Here is a 10,879-nt window from a genome sequence, read left to right as displayed (position 1 = left end):
GAGAGTTTTCTCAAAAGAAGTAAAAAATGTCTAAGAAATATATCAAAAATGTTCAGTTTCTAGCAATCAAAACAATGCAAATCAAAATAACTCTGAAGTTTCGTCTCACCACAGCCAGGGTGACAAAGGTCAGCAAAACACCCAACACCAAAGACTGCAGACAGTGTGAGGAAGGAAGGACCCTCGTCCACTGCTGGAAATGATGTGATGATGTGGAAGGGTCTTCTGTTTTGTGTTGATTTCATTGGTTAATAAAGGAACTGCCTTGGCCCTTTGATAAGACAGAAAATTAGGTAGGCGGAGTAAACAGAACAGAATGCTGGGAGGAAGTGAGGCATTCACCATGCCTCTTCTCTCTGGTCAGATGCGATGGAGCCAGCCGCCAGGTCAGACATGCTGAATCTTCCCTGGTAAGACACCACCTTGTGGTGCTACACACATTAATAGAAATGGCTTAAGCAAGATATGAGAGTAAGCCAAGAAGAGACTAGATATAATGGGCCAGGCAGTGTTTATATGAATACAGTTTGTGTGATGTTATTTCAGGTGTAAAGCTAACCATGCGGAAGCTGGGCAGGACAAAAAGCAGGCCTCTGGCCTCTTCACTACAATGTGAGGAGAGAGAAACCCTTGTCATCTGTTGAAGACAGTGTGAGGAAAAAGGAACCCTCGTCCACTGTTGGTGTGTTGCAAACTCATCCAGCCACTCTGGAAATCCATGTGGATAAGTTTTATAAAAGTCAAGATAAATCTATTATATGATCCAGTATATACCCAAAGGACTCCATAACTCGCTCCACAGATATTCGGCCATGTTCATTGTTGCTGTGTTAACAACAGCTAGAAAATGCCAACAACATAGATACTTTCGGCTGACAAATAGATATGAAAATGGGGTGCATAGACACTATGGAATACTATTCAGCTGCAAAGAAAAATAACATAAAATTTGCAGATGAATGAATGAAACCAGAAAATGCTGTATGGAGTAAGGGGGAAAAGAAAGACAAATGTCCCATAGTCTCTCAGCTGTAGCTTCTAGATCCAGATCTTCAGGTGTGAGTATATATCCGGAATAATCACAGGAACCAGGAGAACAAAAAGGGACCATGACCAAGAGAGGGGGAAATAGCAGGTCTAAGGAATTTTTCAGTAACTAAAACCAAAGCAAAATAAAATCTTCAGTATTTATTGGTAGGCTCCGTATGGTGGGAATATCATTGCTCCTCTCAGGCCCCACAACTGGTGACCTCACCCCTACTCCAGGTCTTTCCATCTATCTATCTGTTCATCTATCCACCGTCTGTCTATCCTCATCTATCCTATTCTGGCCCTCTTAAGAATCCTGCCCTTGGATTGAAGAGATGGCTCAGCTCATCATCTTCAGCATTGAAGAGATGCTTGCCACGTAAATGTGACCCGAGTTTGATTCCTGCCTTGCATTTTCAGTCAGGAATCAGAGACTGAACAGAAGTAAGACCCCACTATAAAAGCTCCAGGCCCACACCCAGTAATTCACCTCCCCCAGTGAGGCTCCACATCCTAAAAGCCCCAGGACCTTCCCAAAGAGCACCACTAGCTGGTGGTGTGTTGCAAACACATGAGCTCACAGGGGACACTTCACACTCAAACCACAATAAAGGGGCTGCCTGAAAGCATCCTGTCAGGGACAGGGGCCATATGTGCAAGGGAAGAAGGAAGCCAGGAAACATGGAGAGCAGAGTAATGGGGCCATGGGTTCTAGGGTTGGCGGCGTGATGGACCTTGTAGGATTCCTGATGTGCCACACGGTAAGACCATTACAGTGGAAGAAACTGAAAGCTTTGCATAGTCTGAAGTGGTGGGTCCTCTGATGGTTTGTGAAATGGATGATGTAAAAACTGTTCTATATTTCTAGAGCTCTCAGGATGACCGTTTAAAAAACCCATTATACACAGCAAACATGTAATAGAGTACGAATCGTGTATGGTGGTTCACGCATGCAATCCCAGAACTCAGGAGGCTGAGGCAGGAGGTCCACAAATTCAAGGCCAGCCTGGGCTAGCATGGAGACCAGGATTTTAAAGAAACAGAAAAGAGTGTACACAATGTGAGCATACTGCAGTGAGAGAACACATGGGCTCACTGGTAAAGTTCTCAGAGAGCTAGCACAAACCTCAGCACAAGGTGGGGAGCTGCCTTCCATCGCCTAGTATCCAAGAGCATCATTGGAAATTAAACTGCCAGCTTGGGGGTTTTAGGCCACCCTGATTTTATAAGCTAAGGCTAGACCCTGCATGAAGACTAATTGGATTCATTGCCTATCTCCCCTCATCTTGTGAGCTAAGGCTAGACCCTGCATGGAAACTCATTGGGTTCATTGCTTATCTCCCCTCATTTTGTGAGCTAAGGCTAGATCCTGCAAATCTGGGCTTCTGCTTATGGGCTTCATTGTCTGTGTCCTCTGAACTGAGGTCCAGGGCAGCTGCTTTTCCTCGTTCCTCATTGGGAAGGGCAGATTTCTTTTCAGTCTAGCCTTTAAGTCAAGTTTGGCACAATCAGGGACTCCTGTAGAAATCTGGGCCATTCATGAGCTAGGACTTCTGTCCATTGCCATCAGGAAGTCATGAAATTCAAGTTCATCTCTTCTGGCAAACTCCCTCATGCTAACCGTTCTTGGCGTGCATTTCAAGGATTAAATAGTCTCTTCCTTTTTCCTAAATCTTTAATGCACTTTAGAAAATTAATTCTGTATTTTGTCCAGGTTTTCAGTGTAAGAGATACTCAACCCACCCACTATATCATCAAAACGTATTCAGAATGACCCAATTTTCAAGTTTTGACATTGCATAATTTTGAAAGTTATGCAGTAAGTTTTTGAAAGAACTGTCTTATTTCCAGAGTTACTGACCTTTCTGCCTTCTTGTCTCACCCCCACTGCCAACCCCACAGGTTACACCTAGTTCTTCAGGTGCCCCTCACTGTGACTGTGACCTGTGTTGGACACAAAGTCCAACCGTAGGATGTGTCTTATAGAGTGGAATACCACGATGTTAGACCAGACTCCACCCAAACCCACTCCCTGGCACTAAAAATGGATTTCACGTTTAAACCTGATTCTGTGGCTTAAAGAAATCAGCCATGTCCCTCCACACTTGTCGCTGGGACAGAGTTAAGAAGTTGCTTTGTTGTGGCATATAACAGCAGCTCTTGATCTACGATCCTAACCAGTACCAGGCTCTTCCATGTTCTGTGTGATGTACCCTATGCTGAACTAAATCACAAAATGTGAAACTCCTCGCCACCCCTAAAAAGTGGTAAAAATTCAGACCTTTCCTTCGTTCTCAGGATTGGTCTGAGACTCTTCAGGGAGACCAACTCCTCACCATCTTTTTCCTGGGCAGTTCTCTCTCTCTCTCTCTCTCTCTTTCTCTCTCTCTCTCTCTCTCTCTCTCTCTCTCTCTCTCTCTCTCTCCTTCCCACTCCTTGTTTATTTTGAGATAGGATCCTTGGCTGGCTGGGAACTCACTATGTAGACCAAGCTGGTCTCAAACTCTCAAAGAACCACATATGTCCTGGAATCAAAGGCATGGGCCACCACTCCATCTTATTCTTACTCTCTATGAAGCTTTTCTCCAGACTTTAAAATGAATCTTCTCCTATTAAAGAGGACTGTAGTTTCCCTGAGACTGACTGGTCTTTTATAACCCCAAGCTCATGAAGAAGGCTTCTGCTGGCAGATCTGGAGTAGCAGGGTCTGGCATGGGCCAATCCACTCGTCGGTGGATGTCCTGCCATGCACCAGCTGTGCCCATGTCACACACTGACGGCATGACTAAAAACTGTAGATGAGGAATCTGAGGTGGCCCCGCACTGGCTCTCACTCAGCTCTTCCCAGGCTCCTCTGAGCTTCAGCAGAGAGACTCCGGCCAAGGAGTGAGCTCTCTGGCAGACATCTCTACATGTAGGCCATCCAGAATATTGTCTTTGGCAGTGGTAATGGTCAAGTCAGAGCTTGTAGCCTTTCCAACTCCTTTGCCAAGAGAGGAGGGCACTTCGGCCAGAACCTCTCTTGCCCCAACACCGAGTCCAGTAGGTAAAGGGGAAATCAGTTCCAGTGGGGACCCACTTCTCGTTCTAAGCAGCCCTTTGTCCTTGGTGAAATCATACAGGGGATTCCAGGACAGAGACCTGGAGCAGAAGCAGTCACGTGTGTTTCAGTAACATGAACACTTACGGGTCCCAGAGGAGAAGACGGGACCATGTGGTGACCAGGCTTTACTGAGCCAGTCCTGGAGTGGCCAGTGTGGCTTCTGCAGTGCCATGGCCTACATACCCATGAACCTCCCTTGCTGAGAACTCAGTCACTCTTGACCAACCTGCCAATGACTCCTTTTGAGGAGACTTTGAGAAGCAATTTCTAGCATTTTCTTGGAGCCAACAGCAGTTGTTGGCTACATCAGGCACACACTCAGCTGTCTTGGGACCTAGACACACACACACACACACACACACACACACACACACACACACACACAGGAGGACCTGAGCCACAGATACAACGGCCCAGTGGTGCGGCCGAGACCATCTGTCCCAGAGCTTCGCAGGCACCTCCCAGCATGCCTTTCTGTTTATATAATATTCACTCTCTGATTGTTTACAGCCGAACACGGCCCTGACGATATAGTATTCCAGAACCCTCCCAATTTAAGGGATCCGTGTTAAGGAAGATGCTTCCAGAACTGTCACCTGGGCATCTTGAAACAGATCCTGATACAGCCCTTGATAGACTCATAGGAAGATGGGCAGCCTTGGTGAGCCTGGTGCCTGGAACCAGCCCCATCTGAGTCCTGGCCAATCTCAAGGTAATGACTCTCTCTGGGACACCATTTTTCTTACCAGGAACAAACGGGAAGGATTGCTGCCTAGTTTATGGCAATTATGTTTTTACCATATCACTGTCATTTCTAGGGTGTCTTTAAAACTCCTTCAGATAGGCTGCACCTCCTAGCATGCCTCCCTGCCAATCCCGTACAGCCTGGTGATGCTGCTCCCAAGACTCTGGCTTGGTGTAGGCTCCTGAGAGGTGGATGTGGGGGAGAGAGAGAGTTTGCTAACTCCCTGGGATGTCCACACATCCTATGTATGCCTGTACTATCCCCCATTTCCTGGGATCCGCACACCCTATGTATGCCAGTACCATCCCCCATTTCCTGGCCCTTATTGACCTGGACTCTAGCATAGCCTCAGTCACCAGTTCTACACAGCTAAGAAAGCCAGAGAAAAGGAAGAGTGAGCTTTAGGCGATTGCCCTGCAACCCTTGGCCATCCTTCCATTGGCCTGATTTACCAACCTAAACTAGGTCAGCTGGAGCCTGAAACCAAGCCCCCACTCTGCCAGGTGGGAGGCACAGCTGTTTCCATGGACCATTTGGGTACTCAGAACCCAAGTGTCCACACAGCCTGTCTCTACCTGGCCACTGGGGTCAGACCCTGCTCCCTGTTGATCTGTGCTCCTTACTCAGGGGGGCTGTGTTTCCTCAGAAGCCCATCACAAAAGCATAGGGCTCCTTCCTCTTGTCTGCAGGACCCTGCCCTGGGCAGGTATCCCTGTTCCTGACTCCTTGTCAGGCCTCCCATCTCCAGAGATTGGGCCCGAGATGTCGGAAAGAAGTTAAGATGGAGACACAGAGCCAGGAAGTAGCTGCAGCTGCTGCTTCAGGATGGAGAGCAGGAGTTGAGTCCCCAAGAGGAGGTCCAAGAGGTGAAAGACTCACAGGAGAGCCTTTGGACAAATGGGGGATTCCCATCTCTGGCAGAATCCCGTCCAAGTCATGGGCTCTGTGTCCAAACACAAATGTGGAAGGAGAAGAGGTTTCCTAGGGACAGCAGCTGCAGCTGGGTATCCGATGTGCTGGCTCTGGGCAACCGGGAGAGGGATGATGTCATACTGCTATGGTCTCCAATGCAGAGGAGCCTGCTGTAGGTCCCAGCTGGATCCATGAGCGGCCCCTCTTGTATAAGTCCAGGACTCCCAACCCTTCAGGAAGAGTTCATCCCCCTTCAGACACCCTTCCTAGCTACCCAACAGCCACAGTGACAGCTTCCCAGGGGCCCATCTGGCATGTGACAAGAGTCTGAGGGGCAAAGGAGGAGGTCACAGTTAAGCTCTGTCAGGATCAGAAGGAGAACTCCTCCTGCACTGGCCACCAGCACTGGGCAGATACAAGCATGTCTACACACCAGAAGATCCCCTTTTCTCTGGAAGCAAACACACTGAAGCCTGGCCCCAGAGCTGATTGAGGTTGGGGGAGATATTGGGAACCAAGGAAGATCAGCCAGCTCAGTCACTTAAATATACGGGACTCATCAGCTGTTCAACCAGCTTCGCATTGATGGTGGACTGGCCACACATGCAAGGATGCAGGATGCTCGCAGTGTGTCTACGTAATGCACTGACCACAGGTGGACAGGGAGGGTGTCCTGGGGCTCTTGTGTAATGTGAAACCATGGATGTTCTCTGACCATGACTAACTTGGAAAGTCAATGCGGGCCTTGTCTGTGAACCATGTCACCTGCCAGAGATCCTTAAAAAAAATTTTTTTCATATGATTATGCAATAGCCATACACACATGCAAAACTGTAAAAAAAAAATTGTGGTGAGACCTCATCTGCCCTCTTCCCTAGTTTTCCTCAGTGATGATGGTCTCGGAAGAAGAGGAAGGGGAAAGCTGCCGTGAAGTCCCCTGACTGAAGCGGAATGAGTGTAGACACCGGACATTCCTGTGGTAGCCATCGCCGTAGTAACCTGAACAAACCACTTCTCTATTGAGCAGCTTTGTCAGTTCAAGAAATGTTATATAAATGGAATCATCCAATTACGCAACCTTTTGGCAGAGGCTCCCCAGCCCCCATTCAGCTAAAGTCACTGGAGAGCTAGCGGAGGAGCTCTGTTTCTCCACGGTGGCTTCTTTCCTAATGCTGATCAGGATTCCATGGAGTGGACGCGCCAGGTGTCTTTAACCCTTTACCCATTTGACAAAATCCCATTTTTTAATGATTACAAAGAAACAGACATGCTAAGTTTCACTTCTCTGAGATAAATGTTGAGGAAAGCGAGCCCTCAATGGGACAGTGGCTGTGTAATTGCTCCTTCATATCCCAGCAGCTGGCTCTGTGGGCTGCACTTCATCTGCATCTCGCCACTTGGCGTCCTCACTGTCTTCCCGTTTCAACAGGTGATGTCTCGGTGTGATTCCGAGTTTCCTCTTCCCTGTGGATAAGGATGAAGAGACTGTTTTGTTTTGCTTTGCTTTTTGGTGAGTTTCTTTCTAAGCAGTGCACTCTCTTGTGCAAAGTGACTGTGTCTTCCATCCATTTTCTAACTAGATTATTGCTATTTTTACAGTTGAGATTGGGGAGCTCTTTATTCTAAATGCAAAATAAGCCTTTGCCAGGTACAAAGACTGCCGAGATCTTAGCCTGATCTGTAGCTTACCTTTCCACTCTCTTAAGGTGATGTTTCTCCTAGCAAAAGATACTCTCTCTACCTAGTTTTTGGTATAGCCTAGGCTCAGAAGACAAACTAGGAAAATTTCTTCTGTCATCTATTTTCTGGAAGTGATTTTGTAATATGGTATTAATTTTTCATAAGTGGATAATAGAAATCTCCAATTAAATCTGTGGGGCCTGCTGAAGATTTCTCCTAAATTCCAAGTTTGGTTTCCTTCATTGTAAAGGACTCTTTGGCCCACATAGGTCATGAAATATGTATGTAAATCATCCTGGTTGGGTTTTAGTTGTTCATGGCCTTTGAAGAATTGGTCCATTTATTTTACACCGTCAGATTCCTGAGTGTAAAACAAGATGGTTTGTACTCTTCCGTCCCTTGCCTTTAAATGGCTGCAGGGTCTTCGATGACATCAGTTTATACCCAATGTTGACTGTACCCCTCTCTTCGGTTTATTTAAGGATCAAACTGCCACTCCATTGGTTTCACAGTGACCCTCTGTCGAGAGTTCCATCAGCTCCTGCTTTCTGAGCTTCAGGGTTGTTTGTTGTGTTTTGGTGTGTGTGTGTGTGTGTGTGTGTGTGTGTGTGTGTGTGTGTGTGTAATGAAGGGATCATTGAAGAGCCCTGAGCAGGGAGGGCAGTGCACCTTGAAGGCAGACGGTTAGCATTCATCTGCATGCCTGGCAGCCTGGTCCACAGCTCAGTTGTTTCTGCTCTCAGAGTTCTCTCTCCAGACAGTGAGATGCTAGCCACCATCAGGGATTTGGGGATTGTGAAGGCTTCTTACCTCAGAGCAGAGTTCCCTCTTAGAGCAGATCCTCGTGAACAGTCTTTCCCCTTTCTCCCCCACCCAATGATCAACCTTAATAACAGTTATTTTACATGATTATAGAATCAATACATTTTAACTAAATATAATTTGAAAAAATGGGAAAAAAACTGTAAAAAGGCTGGGGAGATCTTCAGTAATTAAAGCATTTATAGTTCAAACATTAGAACCTGAGTTCAGACCCCTGTCTTATGTGAAAGCCAGGCATGTCTGTGTATATCTATAACCCCAGCATTGCAGGGCGTGGAGATCAGAGGCCCTGGGGCTTGCCAACCAGCTGGTCTAACTGAAGCACCAAGCTCCAGGATTCAGTGAGATATGCTGTCTCCAACAATACAGTGGAAAATGATAGAACGCACTCAGTGTCTGCCTCTGGCCTTGTGCATGCACAAACACATATGGAGGTGCACCTGCACACGCACCTGTACACACACACAAATGAGAGCAGACAGACAGACAGACAGGGAGGGAGGGGGGATCAAGGGAGAGAGAGAAAGAGTGAGGGAGAAAGAGGAGACAGAAAGGGGAGAGAAAGAGAGAAGAGAGAAGAAGAGAGGGAGGAGGAAGGGAGGGAGGGAGGGAGGGAGAGAGAGAGAGAGAGAGAGAGAGAGAGAAAGGGAGAGAGAGAGAGCTATTAGGGAAGCAATGTGTGGAAAGGCCTTGTCTTTTTCATCAGGCCCTGACCTCAGCTGACCCTAACAGATGTTCCGTAGGCTTCCTAGATGTGCGTTTATTTGTGTATAATAAAGCGCACAAATGGTTTGGACACTGTTGCTTTCATTTTACAATATTTCAAACATATCTTTGTGTTTCAGATAGTCTACTGAAATATTATCTTAGTTGAGTTGTTTGAATAAAGTCCATCCTTGCTTCCTTAATACAAATTCCTAGAAGAGGGGTTTGTAGCAAACATTATGATTATTTTTAATAATCCCCCCCCACTAGAAAAATCTATTCCCCAATCCACTGTCAGATTCCCTACATTCCTCTATGTGAAATTACCAGCCTTGTTTTGTTGCTTTTGGATTTTGGGGTCTCACTAATGTAGCCCCAGGTTTGAATCAAACTTTAAATATTCCTTCAACCTTATCAATACTGGGATTGTGGAAAATTAATTTTTTTATTATATTTGCCATTATTATGAATGAAACCTTGTATTTTATTGTTTTTATTTGTGGTCCCTGTTGTTAAACAAATGTGATTTTTGACCTGCAATTCCCAAGTGTAACTGTCTCATTTCTCCCTTCCTGGTGGTTTCAAGGACATATCACCTTTTTAAAAATTTTTAAAAATTTAAAAAGAATTTTTTTTAAAGGAAGGTGATTGGAGACTTTTCAGTCCTTTGGTCACCTGTACTGTCAAGACAAATAAGACCCTGTGGTTGGGCCCAGTCTACGCTGGCCCTTCAGGAAGGCATAACCATTGTCCATACACCTCCCTGTTCCCCAGCTGTAACCACACCCCTAAAAGCATCCCAACGACCAGCAGGAGCAGGTACTGGATCCTTCTGCCTGCACAGCACCTGTCCACGCACCGTCCCCTTGGTCAAGAGGAAGCTCCGTTTCCAAGGAAGCACGGTCTTTTGGGCTCTTTCCAACACTTGACAAGGTTAAACAGAAAGAAGAACATAAATCAGGGCCCTAAAACATCACCTTGCTGCGTGAGCCTGGGTCTCCTGGTCTGGTAGGTTCTAATCTGGATATCTTTATGGCACATGATGGCTTAAATTCTCAGTCACCTTCACCCTCCACGTACTGAAGTCGAAGAGAGGCAAGGACCCTGGTCCTGTGGCAATCGTGTGTGTGTGACATTGTTGCCTTCATTTTCCTTTGGACTTACTCTTGGCACTTGGCTCACTCGGCCTGGCTGACTAGTTTTGCAGTGAATCCTTCTTCTTTGTTTTAAACTCAGGGGCACCGCACTTCTATGACCAGAAGGTCACCCTCTCCATTTAGCTTCCCCTTCCATGGTTTATCTGTGGACACGGAACTTTGATTGCTTCGAAACACACGTGGCTGTGTGTATCTTAGGTGGAATACTCCCTCTTCCCCCCATCAGCTAGTGGATACACCAAGGCCCACTTATGAAAGTTCCCCTCCCAGTTAGCATTCGCTGCTTCCTTTGTGGAGACTCCGGGCCTCCAGGGAAGCAGAACAGAAAGACAAAGACATTTGTCCTTGGGCCTCTGCATGGCACCCGGGATGACATCACCCTGCCGTGCCCCTGCATATACCTACACCTTTCCTGGTGAAAGAAAAGGTGGTGTTGGGGACTGCAAAGGGACCCTTTCCTCTACATGTAGGTGAGGTAAGGCCCTGGGGCCGATCTCCTTTCTCCCGAACCTGGCAGCATCTAGACATTTTACTACAAAGAAACTGGCTCTATAGCAGCCGGGGCTGGATCGCGGGTCCCTTGGCTTCTGTCTGTCAGGTGCTAGGACCCCAGACAGGAAGCTGGCCTCGGTTAGTCCACAGGCTTTCATCAGAATTGGGCTAGAATTGGGGCAGAGTGGGGGTGGCAGGGGATGTGGAACAGGCACAGAATGGCCCTGGAGGGCG

This window comes from Microtus oregoni, unplaced genomic scaffold, assembly GCF_018167655.1.
Source record: "Microtus oregoni isolate MIOR12 unplaced genomic scaffold, Mior012 000002F_ref0000024, whole genome shotgun sequence".
NCBI lineage: Eukaryota > Metazoa > Chordata > Mammalia > Rodentia > Cricetidae > Microtus > Microtus oregoni.
The sequence above is the reverse complement of the archived record's forward strand: the minus strand, read 5'-3'. Positions refer to the sequence as shown.